General features: G+C 39.3%; 1 long non-coding RNA gene across 2 annotated transcripts; it reads left to right on the top strand.

Annotated features, from left to right (window-relative positions):
* Positions 1-562: 562 nt before the first annotated feature.
* LOC309710919 lies at positions 563-5,917 on the top strand. 2 transcript variants are annotated; one of them, XR_014277830.1, is made up of 4 exons: positions 563-577; positions 2,375-2,546; positions 2,778-2,854; positions 4,120-5,917. It is a non-coding gene; the product is annotated as an uncharacterized lncRNA (long non-coding RNA). The 2 variants fall into 2 exon arrangements; XR_014277831.1 differs by lacking the exon at positions 563-577 and having other exon boundaries at positions 2,373-2,546.
* Positions 5,918-8,590: the final 2,673 nt, after the last annotated feature.

Consider the following 8,590-nt stretch of genomic DNA (forward strand, 5'->3'; position numbering starts at 1 on the left):
TGGTCCGCTTGCCTCCACCCCAGAGAGAAGGGTTACATGGGTCCTCCTGGGTCTAGGTGCGGCTTGCCCCTCTGAGGGCGGGGGTACCTGGACCTGGGATATAGAGTATGTTTGGGGAGTGCGACTGTCTGTGCAGTGTCTATTTGTGTCTGTCTACACGTTGGGTGAGTGCCGAGTATTTGGTTGTGCATATGGGGTGGGAATGCACGTCTGTGTCCACGTGTGCCTGTTCGTCTGTGTCTATATGTCAGGTTGGGTCTTAGACTCTCTGGGTACAGCTGGCTGCCAGCAGAGCCCGCGGGCACGCCACTGCAACCCCCTCTGGCCTCTGCTCCGTAGCTGCGGGGTGACCTCTCCTTTGGGGTTCTACTCAGCTCTTCCCAGGAGGGTGGCACGGTTCCCCCCCCTTTGGTGGTCCTCCTCGGGTCCTTGTACTCTGGGGCCTCTGGATATCTGGGGCCTGGATCTCCTCCATACCTGCTTCATACCCTGGTGGACGGGGCTGTGGCTCCCCACACTCCCTAGCAGATCGTTACATGGAGAAACCTTTTGAATACAAGCATGCTGATCCACACAGGTATGCACACAGGTGTACACACGGGTGTTCACAGACGCGGACTACACCTTTCTTGGCTGCTGCCTCAAAGCACATTGTGCGCTGTCTATCTTGCGTGCTGCACAATATCGTTTATTATTTAGTATCTACTGATATCTACTGCTAGCTAGTTTATTGTGATGGTGCTGTTTTTTTTATTATGTTGCTCTTTGTTGTTTGCTTTCTCTTCTGTTTTTTTTCTCCATACAGGTGATCCAGGTGTTTTTTTTTCTTTTTCTTTTTTTCTTTCTTTCTTCCCCCCCTTCTCACTGTCTCTTCTCCCCTTTGGTTTTCTTTCTCTCCCTCCCTCTCTTTCTTTCATTCTTTCTCCCTGTCCTATCCCCCAGTCATGTCTGTCCCGTTTGTAGCATCTGAAAATAAAATGAATTCATAATTATAATAAAGGTCAATCAAATGGACCAATATGGCAAGGCCATGATGATCCACTTGGTAAAATAAATCCGCTTGGCATCTGTCTTGGCCTTAAGACAACAATTCTGATGGCTAAAGATCCAAACGGGACACAAAAAAGAAAAAAAAAAATATATATATATATAAGTTTCCAGTAAGTGTGTCCTCAGTTACTCAGAGAGCTAACCCTGGATTGTTGTGTTCAAGCAAAGGAAAAAATAAGGAAACCAAAATAATCAAGCCAAGGCTTCAAAACATGACCCACAAACCACCGAGTGCTGTCACAGTGGCTTTCTCCATCTTTTATATACACTGTTAATGGGAGGCATACAAGAGGATGCACAGAAATAAATCTCACTTTTTTGATTTGCATTTATTTATTTTGGTGTTTTACTTGTTTTCTCATGATGACTGCATGTTTTACATGAACTGTGGCCATAGGCGGTAATATGGTTGTTGGGGTGATTTTACCTTACAATATAAAGCAACTGTTGTTTGATTTTGTGGCAAATAAATAAAAATGAATTGAACTGAATTGACAGAGATGCTAACTACAGCTGAGTTTGACCGTCCCTGAATAACAAAAGCAATGCTCTGTGTAGCGGCAACCTTCGGTCCTTCTTTGCCGCTTCTGCAGGACGTAAAGTTTCTGACTCGTGCTCTTCTTGAATCGCTTGTATGCTTTTCGGTAGCAAAAACAAGGTGAATGTAAAAAAGGAAAACAATTATTCTCCATACAAACCGAAAAATCCAAAAAAAATGCCTCTGGTGGGAGCTCCCTTTACATTCCTTTTATGTTACAACTAAACCACGACGGTCAGAAAACTGTTGCTCCACATCCTGCTTACTTACTTAACCTTCATCACCCCCTTGTGCCTAACATACCCCCTTTTACGACACCTGCTAACACTTTTAAAGATCACAGATTAAAGATCACAGCAAAATGTTCTTTAAGCTCCAACACTCTGTAAAGGTCTTAGTGTTTGCATGAAATTAGATTTAACAGACTTAATGATTTAATGATAAATAAAAAGACAGCTCAGAGTGAGGGTTTGAAATTGGAGCAAAATCCAATTTCAACCCCTCACGCTGAGCTCCCATTTGTATATCCCGTTAAACTCATTGAGGTGTAATTATTCATTTACAAGAAGGTATTTACACAGACTCAGAGCCCGTCTTTAATTCTGATCATCAAAACAATGCAAGCATCTGCCAGTAAAGCTCATAACTCAGCAGACACGATAAATAATCTCAGTGCTAATTTTGTAGCATTTTGGTGAGTTATATTGTGTGCTAAAAACCTTCTGTCCTGTCCCTCCCTTTCACTCTGGCCCTGGAAAACACAGTATTACTCAATCCTTCTCTCAGGTCCTCGTCACAGCCATGCCCAGCCCAGCTCTCTGCCAGGCAGTATATATGAGCCACTGTCTCCACTGAAGTCACACACCTTTGCACACTGATAAACAACAAACAGCAGCAGAGAGTTGGATTGATTTTACAGAGGATTTAAAAGAATTTATAAACTACAGACCAGAAAGTGGTGAGTTTTTTCTTTTATTCTTCTTATTATTAGTTTAACAGATTGTATTTTGTTTTTTAATTCATACTTTATAAAATTTGATGATGATAACTGCTTCTATGAACAACTGTTAATTAAATTTTAATTTCATTTATAACACGTTTCGGTGTACATCCGTCATGCCCACCCTGTCAGAGTGTCTTGTTTCTGGATTGTGTGACTGTTTTTCTCTGTGGTTTCCCTCCTTCACAGACAGCAATCAATCAGAAATGGAACTTCTGAAAACCGCCCTCGTCATCGCCCTTCTTACAACAACATCTGCCAAGCCAGTAAGTTAACCCGCAAAGGAACCGCAAACTTCTCTTATCTTCCTCACTTAAGCTGTTTTCTTGCCATCTGTCTCAGCTTGAGATACTTGAGATATTTATATTTTACTCGAGTTTCTCCATTTTATTCCACTTTTTACTTGAACTCAACCGCATTTCATAGATTTCTACCAATTTGTTGGCGTTACAGGAAGCTGTGCCCCTTGGGATGTGTGACCCTCAACTTGAGTAATTAGTTGATTAAACTAGCCAACACTTTGGGATGCATAGTGTCTACTGGCATAGGTCTTGGTCTGAAACATGACATCACTCTGCAGTCCTTCAAATGAACAGTGGGGAGTGACTCCATTGGTTTCAAAAAGAAGTCAGATGTACTTTGCTGCTGATTTTAAGGTTTGAACCACTAGGTTAAACACAAAACATGAAGTTTGCTCAGTAAATTACTTTGTGCTGATCTACTCTGTAATTTTCAGCATAGCTATCATACAGATGTGTATCCCTTGGTTTTATGAGCAGATAAACCCTCATCCCGCCCTGTTTCAACACACCAAGATGCTCAGCCACAAGGCTTAAAGGCGGGGTTTCACAAACCAGTGGGCGGCGTCACAGCGGATATGTCCATCTTTTTATACACGCTATGATTTGGGATGACACTTTGGGATTAGTGCCATCCAAACAACTACAGCCTACATACTCCCAAACCACACATCCAACAGCACGCAAATGTTTATATAAAACAAATAGGATTATGTGCAAAGGATTTTAGTCCATTTGAGCATTTAGATTGTTTACTGGATTTCAACCAGTTTCAATCTACCTTTTTTATGAATAAAAAACATTTTTTTGAAATTTTCAATTTATTTTATGATACTTCCTCATCGTGGCATTTATCCTCAACTTATATCACAGTAAGGTAATTTTCCATCTTTTTCATTTATAACCTGTCCTAAATGAAAAATTCTATTCATACATTTGGTCTTTGTTGGGATATTTTCACGTTGAATGATGTTTTCTTCCAAATGTGACAGTAGCGTGTAAGAAGTCTGTGCTGATTAATGGTTGTTTCGGGATCGTTTTAAAACATTTCTCTGTAACTTTAAGGGACATAAAATTTATGTTTCGGCGAATTGTGGGGCTACATTAAAAGTGTTTTTAAACCTTTTAACACCGTCATCAAAATTATATTTTTCTGTCAGACAAACACAGATTTTTGCTTATTTAACAGAATCTGAGGGTATTGTCTCTATTATTTGGTTTTCCCACCACAGATGGCTTTCAGAAGGCATCATGATGCCGATATCCCCGACCACAAAATCCAACATTATCACCACAGGTTCACTGGGGATGCTTTCAACTCCATGAGCTCCAGCGAATCTTCAGAAAGTCAATCATCTGAGGAGGGGGGGTTGTCCTCTGAGGAGATTATCGATCCCGAAGTGACCACGCCAGTCACGACCTCTACTGCGATGACAACTGTTGAAGAGGGGAGTACAGTCCCTCCTGAAGTAAGCACAATGGGTACTGACCAACCAATTGTGATGAAGACGACGCCCCTTCCAGCAACGCCAACCCCATCTGTCAATGCCACACCAACATGCGATCAGTGCTTTACGGTGCTGATTCCAACAGCAGCTCCCATTACTGACAACAGAGGAGACAACTGAGCAACAGTCAGACAACGAGAGCCATATTGTTGAACAAATGTTTGACTTTAGTGAGCCGCCTGTGGACACTTTCTATCCAATTTAGAAAAAATAAAGTCTTCATATTTTTTCCCAGTTTGCTTTTTTATAAATTCTTTTGCTTGTATTTAAAAATGGCTTTAAAAAAGAAGTGCTTATGCACTGGTTTGATGGGTATCGGATCATCACAATCAGAACTCTGCTTTGCATGTTGCAGTAACTTAGAAAGACAGCAATAAAACATTGGTTTACACTGAGAAACATTGGACATATACAATAAAATCTGATTCTTTAAAACGTGTACAGAATGAGAAGTGCCAATAGGATGCTGAATTATTTTGAATCCATTTTTTTCCCTTAAAGAAGTAACAGAGGTTGTGTTACCTTTTAACTCCCCCTTTTTAGCATGCAATCAGCAGAATTAAGAGACATCTTAAATTTAGAAGTCTAAATAACAGGGCAGAGAATGTGATGGCATGATGATAAGGCAATACTTTCTTAAAGCCAATTTTAAATTAACATTAGAGACATTGCAGAGTTACAAAAAGCAAAGTGTGTGAAGTCTGGTTCAAATGGATGATTTCACTCATGCTTACTAGTACTGTGAACTGTCAGTAAAGAAAATGTTTCTTTATATGTGTGTGTGTGTGTGTGCTACTAAATGTATATTTAGACGAATTTTTAATCTTTCACTGCTGTTTAGTCCTATGAAATGGAGTGGATGACCTGCAGTTTTTAGGTAAAAGCTATTGCTTCATAGCATATTTCATACAAACAAAAGCACTTAAATATTTAATTATATTAAATGAAAATACTCTGTTTGCATGTTTATTGCAGCTTTGAGGACAATTCTTACAATGTGTTAAAATTAACTTCAGGTTTTCTGGAAAGATCTGCTGATATGTTGGAAGTGTAAAGATATGTGGCCAAGCAGAAAAAACATCCAAGGCAAGCGATGGTTACTGATTAAATTTTACAAAACAACAACAAAAGGTTATTACTCTTCGTGAGGTATCCAGAATATGTATCCCACAGCAGTGTGTTTATAGACTGGGGAGGGTGTGTCGCGTCAGGTCTTGTCTGTACATGCTGGTGAGTCCTTACCACAGTGGGGTTCTGTAATTGCACGCTATAAATGTACATGTTCACAGATTAAATGTAGAACAGAGAGGCAAAAGAAGACCTAAATGTTGCTGATTGTTACTGTTTTATACTGCTTTGCACTTGTTTGGACCTAATATGCCTGATTATACAACAACTGCTGTTTTTTTTTTCTAATAAAGAAAAAAAATCCATACAGAATAAAAAAAATATGGTCATATTTATATCATCATTTAATTCTTAAATTAAACGTTTTAGGCAGGTGAGCTATAAATAAAGAATGATTTCAAAAATGGAAGTGTTAATCATTTATTTTTCATCAACCAACAACATGCAGTGAATGAACAAAAGAGAAATCAACATCAAATCAATATTTGGTGTGGCCACCCTTTGCCTTTAAAACAGCAACAATTCTTCTTGGAGAATGAGCCACAGATCTTCTGCGGATGTAGGCATCCTCACATCGTTTTGTCTCTTCATGTAATCCCAGACACACTCGATGATGTTAATATCAGGGCTCTGTGGGGGCCGAACCATCACTTCCAGTTCTTCTTTGTACTGAAGATAGTTCTTAATGACTATGGCTGTGTTTTGGGGTTTTTGTCCTGCTGCAGAATACATTTGGGCCCAATAAACAATCATTTACATGTCTGAAAGCATTCTTTGATTAATTGTAATTGTATAAAAAGTGGCTGAGGCTCTATGGACATCATGCATTAGTTAACGAAGTCTCGTTATCACCATCTCTAAAGGTTTTGTTATGAAATCAGATGTGAAGGTCCAACTGCACACTAATTGTGACTCATAGATAAGAGTTGTAAATAAGTAAATACTTTTTACAAAACGCTTTTATTTGTAGTTTATCCCTTTATTCTTAGGAATGTGCAATAAATGACAATTTATCACCACAAAAATTCAAAGAACAGACACAATTTGGCAAATTGAATTTTTAAATTTATAGAGAACAAAAACAGATTAATGGATTCTTGTTTTTTATGTTAATCTACAGATTTTAGGAAATAAAGCAAAAAAGAAATAAAGAATACTATAGCCTATGCCTGTATGTCTGTTTGTGTGATGCCTGGATTACTCGTCAAGAACCAAAATAGGGTTGTCTTAGCTGGGTGGATAAGAAGCTCAGCATTGAGCTATAACAACGACCTGTCTAGCTCCATCTAGTGGGAATGGTTAATTATTACAGTTTCTGTTAGTTGAGGAATTCAGTTTTTGGCAGAAGTCGACCGTTAGGATGTGTACAGAGTCAAATCTGCAAGTAAAATGATCAAAGAAACAATAAATATGATTTGAAACACAAAATTAACAATAACAAAAGTGGTGATTGTAATGATTTAATAAGAAGTAGGGCAATAAATTCAAAATTCTAATAGCAAATAATATTCAAAAGGATAATAATAACCGTAAAAGAGATGCACTGGGAAAAATGACACAATAAACCAAAACTAATGGGAAGCTAAAAGGGCTAAAAAGAAAAAAAAGGAAATTACAGATTTTTATATCTGCAACTGAGAACATCTGGTTGTCTGTGGAAGACATGGGGCAAAGGATTGTTAAAAATCTGATAGATAAATTCGAGCAAGCCCATTCAAGCTTCTGTGCTAGCTCAAATACTGTCTGAATTAGTTTTAACATATTCCTACACAAACACATTCCTACATATCTCTCTGGTATATGTATTTAGCACTTTCTAGAGCCTCAGTTATGGACGTCATGTTGTCTTCTGCACCTCAGTTCATCCTTTCCTAATTTTAGCTTCCAGTCTTCATCTCCTTGAGGAGCTTCCTACCTTCTACTCATCCATAGTTCCGAGATGTGTTGCATTAAACACATAAATCAATAAATTCAATTAACTAAATTTTAAGCAGAAAATTGATCCAAAGACTAAATGCTAACAAAAATTCTTCGAATTTCTTGGTTAAAATTCATAGTTAGTTAGTTAGTTTGTTTGTTAGTTAGTTTGTTTCCTAACTCAAACTTATGTTTGTTCAAAATTTGCAGACATTACATGTTTTCCAGGTATTTCCAGGTATTGTATTCTCTCTATACCCACAACTGCAGTCCAACTAACCACAACAACCTCTTCATCAAGTTTGCTGATGACACCACGGTAGTCAGACTCATCTCAAAGGGAGACAAGGCAGACTACAGATAGGAAGTCCTGAAGTTGGCAGCATGGCGTTCAGAAAACAACCCTGCACTGTACACCAGGGAAACCAAAGAGGTCATTGTCGACTTCAGGAGGCAGAGCACTGACTTAGCCCCACTATACATCAACGGGGAGTGTGTTCCTTGGTGTCCTCATCTCCGCTGACATCTCCTGGATAGACAACATCTCAGGGGTCGTCAAGAAGGCCCAGCAGCGGCTGCACTTTCTGAGGGTCCTCAGGAAGTACAAGCTGGACTCCAGCCTGCTGCTGACCTTCTACCACTTATCCATTGAGAGCCTGCTAACATACTGCGTATGATACGGCAGAGGCACTAAGGCGGACAGAGCAAGGCTTCAGAGTGCAGTCAAGGCAGCACAGAAGATCATTGGCTGCCCTCTCCCCTCCCTGATTGACATTTATTCCTCCTGCTGCCTCAGCAGAGCAGCAAACATCATGAAAGTCAGTTCCCACCCTGGTTTCAAGTTGTTCAGCCTGCTTACATTTTATTTATTTTTTTTCTGTTAGTCCTGTTCATATGTATATAGTGCTGCAGAACTGTGCCCCCCCCCCCCCCCCCCCCCCCCCCCACACACACACATGTTTCTACTGAGTTGGAGATGCTCGCAATCTCATTGTACAACTGTATAGTGACAATAAAAGTATTCTATTCTGTTACCTACAAGCCCAGTTATTATTAGCCATGTTTGAGCATGTGAACATGTTGGATGGATGCTATGACACTTTTTTTATAGATTTTATAATTTTTTTATTAAGAGAATAGTGAAATTGCC

Source organism: Aulonocara stuartgranti (genome assembly GCF_965226115.1).
Source record: "Aulonocara stuartgranti genome assembly, chromosome: 7".
NCBI lineage: Eukaryota > Metazoa > Chordata > Actinopteri > Cichliformes > Cichlidae > Aulonocara > Aulonocara stuartgranti.